The sequence below is a fragment of the Akebia trifoliata genome, chromosome 14 (genome assembly GCF_017979445.1).
Source record: "Akebia trifoliata isolate Shusen 1 chromosome 14, ASM1797944v1, whole genome shotgun sequence".
Taxonomy (NCBI): Eukaryota; Viridiplantae; Streptophyta; class Magnoliopsida; order Ranunculales; family Lardizabalaceae; genus Akebia; species Akebia trifoliata.
The window spans coordinates 24,605,108-24,622,650 of record NC_141388.1 but is presented as its reverse complement, the minus strand read 5'-3'; the positions used below and the strand labels follow the sequence as shown (position 1 = coordinate 24,622,650).

Sequence of the window (17,543 nt, the reverse complement as noted above, 5' to 3'; positions counted from 1 at the left end):
TACAAGCTCAAAGTGCCCATGCTCATATTTTAGAAGATCTCACATGATTTTCCTCATAAAGAGTGTCAACAATTGGATGGGATCATTGATTGTTGTTGCTATTCTCGAAATGGCAAAGACCTTGGTTTCAAAGATTCCAAATGAAGGTCTAACACGTATTGAATTCTTAGTACAGAGTAATAGACCACTAGATTCCTAATGACATCAACTCTCCCCCTGTAATGTCCCAAAAAAAAAGAAAAAAAAAAAAAAAAAAATATATATATATATATATATATATATATATATATATATATATATATATATATATGTATATATATATATATATATATGTATGTATTAACCAAGTCAACCATTGTTGACTCAAGTTAAGTCAACATGTTTAAACAATTTTGACTAAGTCAAATTGACAAAAGTGCAACTTTCTAAGAAATTCTAAAAGAATTAGAATTATTTTTAGTAATATCTAAATATTATTTGATAATATCTAATATTGTGTTAGCTAATTTTTTTTTTTTTTTTTTTTTTCATATTCTACACAAAAAAGAAAAAGAAAAGTAAGAAGGAAAATGAAGAGAAAAGAAAGAAGGAATGCAAAGGAAAGAATGAAAGGAAAAGAAAGAGAAATAAAGTAGGCCCTTTCAATTTTTTTGATAGTCTCAGGAATATTTTAAGAAAACAATTTCTAAAACTTGTAGTTTAAAACATAATTTGTATTATATTTATAAAATATTTCTAATTTAATAATTTTAAAAAAGAAATTGTTTTGTAATTATTCTCAATAGCATGCACACATTTTATAAATATTTATACTATTGTTTTTATAAGTTTAAAGCACATTAAGAGTTTTTTTTTTTTTTTAAGAATTTATTACATGCTTGTAGTTACTTTATACGTGTTTTATATGTATTTATACATGCTAAAAATAAAATATAACAACTATGAAAGTTGTTGTTTTTATATATTATTTACATTATGCATACTTGATTGAATGATCAAACATTTGTTACTTTATACATACTTTATACATATATTATACGTATTTTATAAATGAAAAAAAAAATTCAGCAACTATGAACATTTTTTTTTTTTTGTATAATATTTACATTATGCAGACTAGCTTGAATGATCAAAACATTTGTTGCTTTATACGTATTTTATACATGAAAAAAAATACTGCAAATATGAAAATTGCTGGTTTTGTATAATATTTAAACTGTATGCTAGATTGAATGATCAAAACATTTGTTGCTTTATACGTATTTTATACATGTTTTATATGTATTTTGTACTTCTCAAAAAAGAAAATACAAAAACTATATAAGTTGTTATTTTACATGCAATTCATATATTTTGTTCATATTTTATAGACATGCATGATTTTGAATAAATTAAACTAGTAGACAATTTACTTTAATTTTTTTAGTTATAGATTTCCAATAAATGTTTCAAATTAAAACGTTTGTTAAAAAAAGTATTTTATTTAAAATAAAATATGAGAACGAGTTCTCAATTGCTTGTCGAGTTTTTCAAATACCCAGTTGGTAAGATGCTTCGGCATATGCCGTACAAGACACGAAAAGAGAAAATATAGGAGATGCTTCAGTCATAGACTTTATAAGTCACGAATGAGAGAAATGCTTCGACTAATGGTCGTATAAGACACAAAAGAAAAAAAAAAAAAAAAGATGAGACTGTACATTTAAGAGTGGACTGGTTATTTAAAAATAAATACTTATATGTAGTATTTTAGTGATTTATTAAAGAGATTGTAAAAACCTAAAAACCTAAAAAGAATAATGTGTTATGACATTTCCGAAACGATATGTTATTCTAGGATAATAGTTGCATTGTTTGAGTTCTTATGTATTATGAGATGCATAAGAACACAACATCACAACAAGAATCCGAAAATTTCTTTTCAATCTTTAATAGAGAACAAGATGTAGATAGTTGTATGATTGATAGAGGTTATCGAGAATTACATGCACACCAGATTGGCATAAATGAAAATGACTAGTTAATGATCATTAATAGTTTAGAGTGGTAAAGAAAGAATGACCTACTTGATTTAGCTCGTTTCTTAAGGCCGTAGTCAACGGCCAACCTGAACCGAAAAATAGTTACTTAAATTGTGGCAAAAACTGGTCATAGAATCAAGAACTAACAGTGGGGTTCCACACTAGTGAAGTGTTGGAATAATCGTATTTTGAGTGAGATGTTCACATCAGTCGTGACCCTCAATTCTCTATTATAATACTCTATTATTTTATATTATATTATGAACAATTGTTTCTTCAGATTTTTAATTGTGTTTCAATTTCCTACTAAGTTTTATGACATCGGTGTTCAATTATTTTCAATTATATGTTGAATATCAAACATGCATGATTTACGAATTCCTAAAATGTTTAAACTGCATATAGGATACTATTATTTAAAATTGTAAGATTCTCCTACTAGGTAACTCCCCTGTTACTCACCTCTACGACATCACAAATTTCAGGCGCACCTGGTTTAGATGATCCTTCTGAAAAGACTCACTGTCATGACTTTATAGATGATCAATCCAAGCTTCCAGGAGTAGAGCATGGATACTAATAATGAGTTTTGAACTAGAGCTAAGTTTGAGTCTTCTGCTGTCATTTTCTTATATAGTTACGAACACGGTACTATTTTGTTATTGTTTTATGTATATGTTAAGTGTATTGATATTTAAGGATACATATCTATTTTGTTGGACAATGATCAGATATGACATTTTATTATTTATTTGTGATTTATGTCTATCTATTGATTATCATAATATGAGTTATATATTATGCCTCTGGATTCAATTTGAGAATCATGGGGATTCGGGTTGAGATCTTGGGGCGTGACGCCCCCGGTGAAGAAAAACCTAACGTTGAATTTGGACCTATAGCTTGGTAGACATTGCAATGCAAGTCTGAAGTCGTGAACTCAAATCCATCTTACTCACCCAAAAAATAAACTATAAAAAATAAATAAATAATACTCTGCGATCTTATAATGAATTCTGAACAAACAAATGTAGTTGTTTAAACCTTAACAACAATACTAGAGATGGAAGTGTTACACTAGGTCAATATTCTTCCCTTTTGACCCTAGTTCTGGTATTTACAGTACTACTAAATCAGAGATTCCACAAATATATACTATATTTCATGAAATGAGTCTTAAGGGGAAAATCAAACAAATAATCCACAACTTGCAGATCAAACAACTTTCTCTGTAGAGATATAAATGTAGTATAAGGGAAGAAAGCAAGAGCAGATGGAACCTGGGATAATTGTGCAGATGCTTCACTAGTTTTTTGTTTGCTCTCAACAGTGCAGGAGTAAGAATAAAAAATCATCCCAGACAAAGTAATCAGTATCCCAAGAATGTTCCACAGATGGGTATTTCAAAGCAAAGAATAACCAAATGTCTTTCCAATCACAATAAATGTACAAAAGCTAACAGAGACAAGGCAGGAAAGAATAATGAAGACCTGCAAAAAACATATATAGTTACTGTTCAAAATTCTGAATCAAGAATTTAAGAAAGAAAATATCATGTTGTACAGTCTTTCAATGCTCAGCGGCACTTGTGGTGCATACTCAAAAGCAAAAAACCTTTTGATTAGACAAAAGTCCATCTAGAAATGGACCAGCAATGATCAAGGTCATTGCTTGGGTTGAAGAAACCTTAAACCTCTTCTGAATGGTGTTGGTCATCTGAGAAGAACTCAGTAAGATCTTAAACAAGAAGGGAAACAAAATAGAGGCGCACCTCATTGCAATTGTTTTGGTGGGTACGAAAGGACTGGATTTAGGTCGCCCTCTACTAGCTTTACCAATATCCACACAAACACAATATACACATACGGGTAGCATTCAGCAGCGAACATTAGGGAGCCCAAATTTGTCCTATACGGCTTAAAAGTTTCAGATTGGATTGATTTTTTGTGAGGATAATCTTTATGGTGAGGAGATCATCCTCACAAAAAATCAGCCCAATCTGAAACTTCTAACCCCATCAAAAGTGGTTGACAAATTAACCGTAAAAAGTCGATGGTCCACAATTCTAAACCACTTTTGATGGGGTTAGAAGCTACAGATTGTGGCTGATTTTTTGTGAGGGTAATCTCCTCACCATAGAGATCATCCTCCCAAGAAATGAACCCAATCTGCAGCTTTTAAGCTATATAGGACAAAGGCGCTGGCTCCCTATGTTGGCTGCCGACAGGACCCTATATATATTAAGGATACAATAATCTCATTGAAATTCTCTCAGACGATATCAGCATTTTGAACAACTTCCACATATTAACGACTGAATTAATCTTATCCCACTAAAAATGCCTCAGCAGAAAGTATGAAATATCTGAATGATTATTCCATTCTTGGCATTGACTAAGTTCATATCGTTCAAAGGGATATCTATCCAATTTTTGTTTTCAACCATATATCAATGTACCCCCTGGGACACCTAAAGCACTGGAGGGCATAACATATATGCAGAGAATGTAAACTGACTCTATAATGGTCATCCAATTGTGGTCTCCGTAACTGTTAGTGATATGACTGGATGGCTGTTACAGTACTTTCTCAAGGCCTTATAATGTTTGCGAATTTTTATCATCAAGAAGAATGTGATAGATGGGATGGTGATGTTTTTCTTATTTCCTTTTTTTTCCTGCAAAAAAAACAGTTGGAACTCTTGCAAGATATGTAACAAAGTCCACTTCAATTGAAGATACAATCAGAGCAATCCAAGTTGTGACAATTGCAAGCATTGATAAGACAGAACCCAGACCATTGAGTTGCAGATCAGTCACAGATGCGACACAAACAGCCCAAAGAAGGATTGAAAATGAGAGCTTGATACCCCGACCATAATAAGGATAAAGAAAGTATTAGCTCAAACAATTGTAACCAGGCAAAAAAATTGGACAAGCATAGATCCTAAATGAAGATATGCACATTTCAAATATTAAGCATGCCCAGATATGAAGTGCTAATTACATTCCTCAAGAATTTGTAATTGGAGTTTATTCAACAATGACATTTCAAAAATGTGTGATAATAATTTACAGATTATACTACTGAAAAAGTCGAGATGTTTTTCTAGGAAAGTGAAATTTCAACATACATAAATAACCTAGAGATTTGGAGACAATGTTAGTTATGGTACATGTTGAATAACTCTATTTTATTAGTTTTATAGGTCTTTTGTCATTTTTAGTCTTTTCACTTATTAGATTATGTAATCACCTTTAAAGCTTAATTAGGACTAAGTAATTAATCATTTTTTTATTGTTTTCTTATTTTCAAGTTGGCCTCAGAGCCTACTTCCATCGCCCCTCCTTCCTCCTGGCTACAACCCCATTGTCCTCCCCCCCCCCCCCCCCTTCCTCTCCTCCTCTCTTAAATCCACCTCAAAACCTCTCGTTTTAGTTTAAATCATCACCCCAACAGACTTCTTTTTACTCCATCCCTAATCGCAACATGCGATAGGGTCGTTAGACCACATTAAAGCTCTACGACAACAGCAGAGTTACTGTTCTTAGGCCAACCGATGGCCCTAGAGGCTTGCAGCAACAATTGCTAGGCTGTTTGCTACAAAAACTCGCAGCAAGCCTGCTGTTTGGGGCCTGCAATCACTACAGGGGCACAGTTTGGAAACTACGACCACAACAGGGGTGCTACTTGAGGGTTGCGATCACAGATGTTGTGTTATTTGGGGGCTGCGATCCCAACTGTGCTGTTTTTTGGGGCTGTACTCACCAGCAATGTTGTTGTTTGAACGTTGCAATAACAAGTGGCTGTTTGAAGCTTACGGCAGCAACAAAACTGCTTCTTGGTGCCCTACGATTGAGTTAACGACTGCTCGGGTCACGCACAACCATGTTTGATCACCTTTAAGGTGCTACGATCAGTTTCTCCTTGTGAGTCATCCCCTCTTCGTATATGAACTCGCTTCAAACTAAAGCACCCAAACTCTTTGATGGCCTCCGAGACGTCCTCTTCCTCGATCACTGGTAATAGTGATGGATTGAGTGGTCTTCCCTCCCATTCAACAGACTTTTCGGACATCCAAATTACCAAAGTGAAATTAAATGATCTTACTTATTTTCTTTGGGTACGATTGGTTGAAATGTTCATTAGTGAAAAAGGAAAGATCGGTTACCTCACAGAGACGAACAAACAACCTGCACCAATCAACACTACTTACTCCCACTAGTTTGCTAATGATTTTATGGTCCGTTCTTAGTTGGTTACATCTATACAACCACACATTGCGGCTAGTTTTATGTTTTCCACGACAACAAAACAGATATGGGATTCCGCAAAGAGCATTTACTCGTAAAGTCAAAACAATGTCCGGATCTTTAACTTAGAGTATGAGCTTTCCCGCCTTTCGCAAAGTGACTCTTCCGTCACCACTTATATATCACAGTTATGTACTTGATGGGAAGAGTTGACCTTCTATTCCTCGTCCTATGCTTGGAAGGACCCTCTTGATGAGACATTATATGCGTCGATTCTACATAAGAATAGAGTTTTTTAGTTTTTAGCCGGTCTCTAGGATAAATTTGAGTATGCAAGAATTTATTTATTGGATATGGAACCCTTTCTGTCCCTATAGACTGTGTATTCTTATGTCTTAGCTGATGAAAGTTGTCGTACAACTGTCCTACCCCACTCTTCTGGAAACCACTCTGCTATGCTTGCTCGCATACCTTCTTCATATTCTTCCTACAGATCTCTGTCTATACGTCATCAACATAATTGTGATCATTATGGGAAGTTAGGTTACGTGAAGACTCGTTGTTATGCGCTTCATGGTCGTCTTAATTAGCAACGTCAATTGTCTCAATGATCTTCAACTCATGTAGTCTCTTCCTCGAATTCGATATCTCTATCCCAGACTGAACTTGACAAGTTTAGGAAATTCTTCACCCAAATAGAGACTTCGTCTCAACCGGTTTCACTCAAGTACCTTTGTATTTGCACACAGTGTTTCCACGACTTCCTCACCATGGATCATTAATTCTGGTGCCTCAGATAACATAACTAGTACGTCATCCCTGTTCAAAACCTATAGTATTTGTTCTGGTCTTCGCAAGGTTCGATGGTTCTCTGTCTTCTATAACTGGTCAAGGTCATTTTTCTATTACACCTTCATCCTTAACTAATACACTGCATGTTCCTCAACTTACTACTAATCTTATCTATTAGTAGCATTACCAAAAAATTTGAACTGTAGTATAATTTTTTATCCCTCTCATTGTGTTTTTCAGGATCTGAGGTCGAAGAGGACGATTGGCACTGGACGTGAAATGAATGGCTTGTATCTCTTAAACGCACCCGTTTCACCTAACACTCATTCTGTTTCTCAGCTTAGTAGTAGTCAATCTAATAAGGCACTTGTAATGCGTTGGCACTTACACTTAGACCATATTACCTTTGGATATTTGAAACACATGTTCCCTGTTTTATTTAATAGTACAATTTACTTGATTTATCTTGTAAAACTTCTCAATTATCTAAACATATGCATTCTCATTATCTTATTAGTATGAATAATACTACACCTAATATTTTTGACCTAATTTATTTTGATGTATGGGGTCCTTCCCCCGTCACCTCCACTATCAATTTTGTTATTTTGTCCTGTTCATCGATGACCACAGTCGTACCACTTGGACCTATTTTATGAAATACAAGAGTGAAGTATATGGGATCTTCAAGCAATTTCTTGCTATGGTTCATACCCAATTTAGTCGTACCGTCAAGACTTTCCATTCTGATCATGGTACTGAGAGCACCTATAGTGAAGTATTGAAGATTTATTTAGAGTCTGGCATTGAGCATCAAATGTCCAATGTTAAGACTCCTCAGCAGAATGGTCGATCAGAAAGGAAAAATCGTCATATTCTAGAGTTAGCCCGTGCCCTCTTTATTGGCACGAACGTGCCACAATCCTATTAAGCCAAAGTAGTTCTTACTGTTGTTTACCTGATTAATCAGATCCCCTCTCGGGTTCTTCAATTTGTCACGCCCTTCTCTCAGTTCTATCATAATCGTCCCTTATTTCCACTTCCTCCGCATGTCTTTGGGTGCGTCTTCTTCGTTCAAATTCTTGACCAAACTCGTACTAAACTTGACCCAAAGGCCGCAAAATGTATCTTTTTGAGTTATTCCTCTACCTAGAAAAGATATCGCTGTTATCATCCTCCTTCTTGAAGGCGTTTCATTTCTTGGGATATTTCCTTTTTTGAGTATACGCCATACAACCCTACGTCAATTGGCATTCAGTCTAAGTGGTTCCCTCTAGATTCCCCTGATGACGATCCCTCTCCCTTGTTATTTCTTCTTCCCATGCCTGTTCCTTCTTCTCCACCCCATGTCAGTTCGTCCCCTCCTCAATTGCAGGTTTACTCTCAGCGGCCACGCAGTACTACCATCACTTTATGCCCAAACCAACTTGCTTCCTTGCCTCCTACTATCCCTTGTGATGATCGTCCTATTGCCACTTGCAAGGGTAAGCGCACTTGTACCTATCCCATTTCTAATTATGTATTTGATTTCGCTCTTTTACCCTCCTATCAAAGTTTTCTTGCTTTTGTTTCTGTTGTTTCTCTTCCTAATATTATTGCAAGTGTTATTGCCCATCCTGAGTGGCGAGCTGTTATGATTGATGAATTGAATGCTCTTGAAAAAACTCAAACTTGGGATCTAGTTCCTCTTCCGCATAGGAGGAAGGTTGTGGGGTGACATTGGTTATTCACCATTAAGCATAAACCCGATGATTTTATTGCTCATTATAAGGCCCATCTGGTGGCCAAAAATTATGCTCAGACTTATGAGATTAATTATCAGGAAATTTTTTCTCATGTTGCCAAGATGACCACCATTCGAGTTCTCTTTTATATTGTTGCTATCAGAAAGTAACCCCTTTTTCAATTAGATGTTAAGAATGCATTTCTTAATAGTGATCTTCAAGAAGAAGTCTATATGATCCAATCTCCTGGTTTTCTTGCATCTGCTTTTTCTAAACATGTCTGTCATCTTCGTCATTCTCTTTATGGACTGAAGCAGTCTCCTCGTGTATAGTATGAGCGCTTTACTAAAGCAATACCTCAGTTTGATTTCCATCAGAGTTCTGTTGATCATATCATTTTCCTACATTACTCCCAGGGCAAAATTGTCGGTCTGATTGTTTATGTGGATGATATTGTCCCTACTAGAGATGATTGTGATGGCATTAGCGAGGTCAAATCCTACTTAGGACGTCAATTTGAGATTAAGGACCTTGGCATCTTCATTATTTTTTGGGCATTGAGGTTGCACAATCCCATTTTTGTATATTTATCTCTTAGCGTAAATATATCCTTAATTTACTCAGTGACTCTGGTTAGCTTGGTTCTCGACCCGTCGATACTCCTATTGAGCAAAATCACAAACTGACTGATTCTAAGGGGGAGTATTTAACAGATATTAGCTAGTATCAGCATCTTGTGGGAAAATTGATTTACTTATCTATGACTCGTCTCAACATTGCCTATGTTGTTAGTGTTATAAGTCAGTTTATGCACTCTCCTCGCACATTTCATCTTTCATCTTACTGTTGTCTTTTGTATTCTTAGATATCTTAAGGGATATCCTGATCAAGGTATTTTATTCAATAATCATGATCATCTTCACGTTGAAGCATGGACAAATGCAGATTATGCTGGTTCAATGACTGATAGACAATCCACTTTTGGGTACTATACTAAAGTTGGTGGCAACTTAGTAACTTGGCGCAATATGAAGCAGGATGTGGTTTTCGGTCCAGTGCTGAGTTAGAGTACAGAGCTATGGCCTTGGAATGTATGAATTGTTGTGGCTCAAGACCTTACTAGCTGATTTGTGTCTGACAACCCTTTTTTCACAATATTGTCATAATAAATTAGCTATTAATATAGCAGCAAATCAGGTTTAGCATGAAAAAACGAAGCATATCGAAGTTAATCGACATTTCATCACTGATATTCTTACTAAAGGTGCTAGCAAAACCGTTTTTGAAGGTGTCTTGTCCAAGTTGGGCGTTGCCGACATCCATGCACCAACATAACAGGGAGTGTTGAATAACTCTATTTTATTAGTTTTATAGGTATTTTATCTTTTTTAGTCTTTTCACTTATTAGACTATATAATAACCATTAAAGCTTAATTAGAGCTCAGTAATTAGTCACTTTTTTGTTGTTCTCTTGTTTTCAAGTGTACCATTTATACCCTTTTTGAGAACACATGCTGAATTCATCACAATGTATTACCTATCAGTCAAAGAAAAATAATCATGAAGATAAACTAATAACAAAAATTTTGAAGTCAGCCATAGAGGCTTGGGAATCAAAACAAAATAATATCACAAACAATGGTTGATAGGCCTGAATGCCTAATAGTAAAATTGAAAAACAATTAACTGAGGACAATCCTACGTAGACAAGAGGTCCATTGATATTCATCACCTTGCCTCACCATATTTACCTAAAAAAAAGTTTGACTATCAGTGGCTTGGGCAACATGCAACATGTTTCTTTTGATTTTGGTTTCAAAAGGAACCGCAATGATTAGGAGATCTAATTGATAGCCAATCTAATCAATTGCATCCCTTTCTCTAATATTAAACTTGTGGTGGCTAATCCCTAGGCTTGAGTTGAAAATTGCAACAGAGTCCTCTTGGTAAGGTCCTTATATCTTACTTTGGCACATTTATCTTATTCTAAGCTCCCGGTTTATGTGGTTTGGCCATCAAAGTTCCATTTACAGTTTTTTTTTTTTTTTTAATTTGGCCTACAACCTTAGGAAAAATTCTCACTTGTGATAACTTCAGGTCCAAAGGAATCATTATTGTTGAATCATGTGGAATGTGTAAAGCTAGTGATCAATCTTTCAATCACCTTCTAATCCATTGTGCTTTAACCCATGAGTGGGGTTTCATCTTTGTTCCCTTTTCAATGTTAATTGGTGTTTCCTTGGATCTAGCATTTCCCTCTTCCAATGGAGAATCAAATCCCTTTCTCCAGAGGATTCTTTGGTGTTTGATAATGTAGGACATCTACAATCCTAATTAGAGCTTTACTAGTATTTTTATTTCTATTTCTATTTCTACTTCCTAGTAGGATTTCTATTTCTACTTCTAGTAGGACTTCCATTTCTACTTCTAATAGATTTCTATTTCATAGTTATGTTAGGAGTACAACTCCTTGTTAGTTTCTAATTTGTTTTAAATTCGTTTTTATTATTTAGACTATAATTAGAAATGCTTAGAAGTCTCCAATTTGAGTTCTAATAGGATTAGAAAGTTAGTATTATATTATAGATAGATTAGGAATATTAATTTTTAGTATTTTAATAGGATTACAAGTTGTTATGATGGAATTATCTATATAAAGAGCTCCAAATCCGAAAATCAATAATCAATTCAATTATCTTTTCTCTTTTAATTACTTTTTTTAGCTTTATGCTTTATTTTCTTTCAAACTATTGCTTGTTTATCAATTGAATCTATTGATTCAAATTGATTTTAAGTGTTCTATTAAACACAATCTATCGAATCTATTGATTTACACGCTTCCGTTACGTCATTTGATCCCTTTTTTCGTTAGGAGTAGACATTTATTTGAAGGCGTCGAGCATTCACTACAGATTCGTTCCATATAATTTTTTATTAAATACTCACATTAAATATTATTTATTTAAGCATGCATTAAAAATTATTTACCTCCTACAAACAATTCTCCTTGCAGTACAAGACTAGGTCCTCATTATAACCCGTAGGGATATATCACTGCTCATCGTAAATAGCATAGGAATTATAAACTCGAGAACACCCATAGCATAACATAAAATCCTCTAAAGGCCATTGTACTGAAATAAAAAATACTAATATATTATTATCATTGAAAATTTTCTTTAAGTATAAATACTAAATAAAAATTATAATTTAAATTTATCATGTAAGTCTTGAGCCTCTATCCCGATCACTGGATGAGCCTCGTATCTATTCATCCAATTGGTAATGATACGTTTAGGGAGTCCAACTTGCCTCCTCGTCACGTTTTAAAAAATCGACAACGAAGTAGGGATAATCTGATGTTTCTATTTTATACATCTATCTGCTCAATGAAACCCTATAAGCTTTTTATAGATGATGCACGATCAATTGAGATTATCTTCACATGTCGTAAAGAACATATGACAGAGCTCATGATGAGTTCCATCTAGAAGACGGTAATAAGGACACCTTGTAACCAGAAAAATATAAAAAATTATCAAAAATCTGGAAATAAAAAATAAAAAATTATAATAAATCACAACAAAATTTAAAATCTTACTTTTCTTGCCACGTTAGCCATCAGAAGATTCATCTATGTCTTATAAAATGTTACATTATGATGAGGGTCAATGACAATACTCTCTTTTCTTTTATTCATTGTAGTGCCTATGGTAATCCGAGACCCCAATAAGTAACAATGGGTCTTCCAATGGGCAAATGTTTGTGTGCCCATTTCTAAGATAAACATAAAGAAAAAAATTAAATATTATTTTAACGAATTAATGTAAGAATAATATACTATAATAACTACGTATAAAAGGGGCGTGCAATCTTGGAAGTCGAGTAGTTGACTATTCGCAAACTATAATAATGAATTGTAGAAAAATGAAAGGATTACAGCTCACCATGCATATTGTCTTGTCTCCAACAAATCTTCCAAAAAATGGAGTAATCTTGCGGAAACGATATTCATGGATCCATCACAAAAGCATGTAGATCCGCATAGAACTAATAAATAAACTTTAGTGCAAAAGACAACCTAGAAAATAATTGATAGAACATTAATTTTAATTTTTTTTATAAATAATATAAGTAATATATTATATAAATAATAATAAAAAAATTTAATCAGTATAAATAATAAATATTACCCGTGCCGATTTCATCTGATGATCTGGTAGGGGGTCCCGAATGTCTCGTACAACAATTTCAAAGAGATATTCCCTTATTGTTATGTGATTGAACTCTCAGATATCGAATTATCAAAACCATAAAGTCCTAACCTTGAACATATGATATGGTCACATAACCTCTGGTGATACTCAAACCTAGAATATATATAGCATATCCTCCAAAGTGATAGCCATCTTTCCGAATGAAAAATGAAAAGTGTTGGTCTATAACCAAAATCTCTTTGCTAGCGTGTAATATAAACATAGATCGTGATGCAACATGCTCTACAAGTGCAACTTACGCCTCAATTAATGTTCATTTCTTTAAAAAAAAAAATCCCATTATAGTGGGTTAGAAGATCAGTATAGTCAACCTACACTAAATTCACGAGTTAATATAATTTTAAATAATATATATATATAATTAATTGATAAAATAAAATAAAAATAATTTATCTACTTAACCAAGAAAAATATCATTAGAAATATGTTTTTGACGATCCAAGAAAACTAATTTAATTGTCGATCCCCCAAGGCATTTCTATCAACCACCATCATAAATAGTTAGAATAAAAAAAAAGAATCAAACACAAAAATATGAGAGAAATATGAGATTTTGAAGAAAAAAAAATAGGTAAAAAGTTCAAGAATGTATGTAGAAAAATCACATACCTCAAAACCTTAGAAAATCATTGATTTTGTTGGTTCCATTTTACCACAATCTTCGTAAGAAAGTTGTAGGAACCGATAGATTCGAAATCGGATGAGTATTGGAGCCTCTAGGAAGAAATCTTAGTGTAAAGAGATTTTACGTTTTTAAATAATAATTTTGAGAGATCTCTTGATAACGTACTTTTAGAAGACAAAAAACACTTATATTTACTAGACTTTAGTAAATAAAAGACATGGGGGTATTTGTGTAAAATAAAGCTAGAAAACAAGAAAAATCATTTTTTTTACCAACTTTGGTGGCTGCCGAACATATTGAGGCGTAAGCCTCAGTTATTATAGAGGCGTGAGGCATGAGGCGTACACCTCACACCTCTAAAGCATAAGCCTCACTGACTTTTGCTGAGGCGTAAGCCTCAAGGCATTAAGCATAAGCCTCGCCTCGAGGCGTACGACTTTAACAACACTGAGTCTGATCAACCTTCCAGTCCAAAGGGGACAGTCCCCTAAGTCTATTAATCAGTCTCCTATCTTGTAAACAGTTTTATGCTTGCGATAAAAGTTTGAATGTGTTACTACTTCCTTGAAGCTTTACTATTATTCAATTACTCTCCAATTCTTAAAACCTGGAAAAAATTCAAGTGCTTATCCTTCAATCTCTACCTTTTTAAGAGCATGAGCAAACCAAAAGCCACAGTGAGACATTGATGCCATTAATGAGTGTTTCAGGCCATTATTTTCGAAGGTGAGTCTTAAGGATAAGAATAACTCCAAAGGTACACTCACAATGTCGACCAAAGAGAACAAAGAATGATGGCACAGATGATAAAGCAGTGGGCCCATTACACAAGCAAGAACACTTATGGTTACCATAAATATGATTGCAACTGAATATCGTGGGTATCATATCCTATGAATTGATGCCAAATTTAATTGAAGTATTTCTTTTCTTCTCTGAAGAAAAAAGAATTTTAAGTAGAAATAAATTAAGCACCTTTCCTAGTAACAAAACACTGAATCTAGAATATCGTAGTCTTAAGTTAAAAATAAATCTTGGAAAAAGTGATTTGAATCAATCTAGATTAGATTAACTTAATTTCTTAATAATATCCCATTTGCTGAATACTATTTAGAAAATATCAGAAATGATTATCATAATTTAGAACAATTAATAGAGAGGGAGAATGTTACAATTCCCATACAATGGATTCTATATGAGTTCCATACTAACACCAAATCAAGACCAACAAACATGTAAATAGCAGCAGATAAACTAGGAAGAATTGTTAAGCAACCAGAACTACCTAACCTAAGAGACAACAAAACATGTTCTTCTAGCAGAAGTTCTACTTCAAAAAAGATAGTAGGATGCAAACTAGTTCAAATACCTATTTTTGAAGAAAAAGAAAAAAGTAGCTCCAGTAATAATGATAAATGATCACAGTTATAATCCCCTCCAAATAAAAAATTCTTATGGATGACTTGGCAAAAATCATTGCCACTAAGTTCAAATACCTATTTTTGAAGAAGAAAAAAAAGGTAGCTCCACTAATAATGATAAATAAACTATTTATAATCCCCTACTTCTTAAACAACCCTTATGGATGAGTTGGTAAAAATCAATGCCTAACTCACCCACAAAGAGTACTAGAACCCGAATATGTATATTGAATAAAATTAGAAGACGTTCAAAAAGCTTGAATATGCAAAAGATAGTAATCAAATAGAGGAATCTAAAAGTATTAAAACCAGTAAAAGAACTCGTCTTACATAGAACTAGACTTTGAAGTAAACAAATACCATCCATATTCCATTGATGCCTTAAATGGAAACGGGAGCATGTAATAAACTTGCAACTCGCAAGAGGAAATATTCTCCCACTAAATTGGTGGATAATCATAATAATAATACTAAATTACACATAATATTCATTCGTCAGTATAAATAAATCATAATGACTTAGGTGTCTATAGCATCTTATTTTGACGTAAGCATACTAGTACTTTAAAAAAGCACGCACACAATCATCCATGTTTTAAGTAGTTGGATATATTATTAGTTTACTAGGGTTTGCTTGTGTTGTAGCACGGGTATGCTCTTTGGGATTAAGGGGTAAAAGAGGAAAAATAATAAAGTTGGAAGGGTATTTTTAAAAAATCTTTGGGGTAAAGGGGGTAAAAGAGGAGAAGTAATAAAGTTGGAGAGGGTGATATTGGAAAAATATAGAAGAAGAAAGATAATAAAGTTAAGGGTATTTCTAGAAAGGTGAAGAAGAGAAAAGGTCAAAAGGTAAAAGCTGTCCTTGAGATATGTTGTTTATGGGTATAAATCTTGAGACAAAGAGAGTGGGACCCACCGTTGCGTTATATCATATAGATTCATACAAGTTTAAAAAATATAACTTGTCAATGTAGTAAGTAATAACTTCTTCATTTAAGCAATTGTTTTACATATTAAGGTGCATATAGTTACTATGATACTATTATTCTCATTTCCATGCAGAAAATTATTTTTTCCCACAATGGGACTCTCAAATACTTGTGGTGTATGTGTAGTAGAACACTGTTGATCTTCATTTCCACACCTCATATTGTTCTTTATTGTATTTTAATTACTTAATGAATTTGAAATGATTATTTTATCATTTACTACAGTTTTAACAATAATAAAAAATCCTTACTTTTTACATCATTTCCACAATATTTTCATGAAAACCGTATTAATTTCCATAATGATCGAAATATTTCCATTTTTTGCCTGACCAAAATAGACAGCAAACCCAAAATTTAATACCTTGTTCGAACTAAATGAAAGAATCATCATACACACCAAGCAATTGTTTAGTGCAATTAAAGTAACATAATCCAAATCCAGAGAATTTGCAGAAGATTTCTTCGCTATAGAACCTTAAAGCCTGGTGTCTATGTAACAAAACAAAGTATTCCACAGCAATATCAATCCTAGAGCAAGCATCTTGAAACACTTTACAATACTATTCTAAAAAAAAGGAGTTGTCAAGTAAACAGGTTGCAGTTGTACTCATTTCATATCCGTCTTATTCATGGATGATACTGAGATAACTCAGGCAAGTCATCTAGGACAAGATTTAAAACCATGGCGTGGCATAAACATCTATCTCAAATACCATAGATTAAACCTAGGCCGAAAATTCCCCTAAATGTAATACATCTAATCTTATGTACGAAATCTGCAAAATTTAACTAAATAAACAGACTCACAGTAATACCAAATAAGAAATCAGAATATGAAAAAAAATAATAATAATAATAAAGAAATATGAAATCTAGAAAGTGGAGATTGAAGAGAGAACATTTAAATCATCAAAATGGAAACCTAGTGAGCTAACAGTCGCCTCAGAAACGAAGATCTAACACAAGTTAAAAGGAACTAAACTGAAATTCGTACCTCATTCCGATATTCTCCCAAAGATCAACAACTTCACAGCCAAATCAGCTCAACTGGTTGGAATAATGAAGTAAGAAATCAGAAGAGAAATCAAATAAATTCAGCATTTCGAAACCCTTAGATTGATCTCTATACAGAGTGTACTCGTTCAATGATAGGTTAAGAGAGAGAGAGAGAAGATTGACACTCGAGAGAGCGTCCGGTTATCAGTAGTCTTCCGGAATATCTGATATTCCTAATTTTGTAAGAAGTTTTATTGGCACACCAACTTTTATTTATAAAAAGCCAATCTACATTTGCGCCAAGGGTGAATCTCCATTTTGGAGCCGCTGAATACGACGAAATTCCAAGTTTGGTACACCGATCATTTTAATGCGCAAAATATGTTTTTCAGTGATGAATTCGTCACGTTTATAATTTACAAATTCGTTGATAAAAAATCAA

The 17,543-nt window shown here is 33.5% G+C and overlaps 1 long non-coding RNA gene across 1 annotated transcript in view; it reads right to left on the bottom strand.

Annotated features, from left to right (window-relative positions):
- LOC147386590 (uncharacterized) overlaps positions 1-17,326 on the bottom strand; it is a 36,378-nt gene extending 19,052 nt beyond the window's left edge. The window contains exons 1-2 of the long non-coding RNA XR_015171670.1: positions 17,100-17,326; positions 3,302-3,511 (exon numbers count right to left, since the gene is read on the bottom strand). This is a non-coding gene — a long non-coding RNA (uncharacterized LOC147386590). The remainder of the gene's footprint in view (positions 1-3,301; positions 3,512-17,099) is intronic.
- Positions 17,327-17,543: the final 217 nt, after the last annotated feature.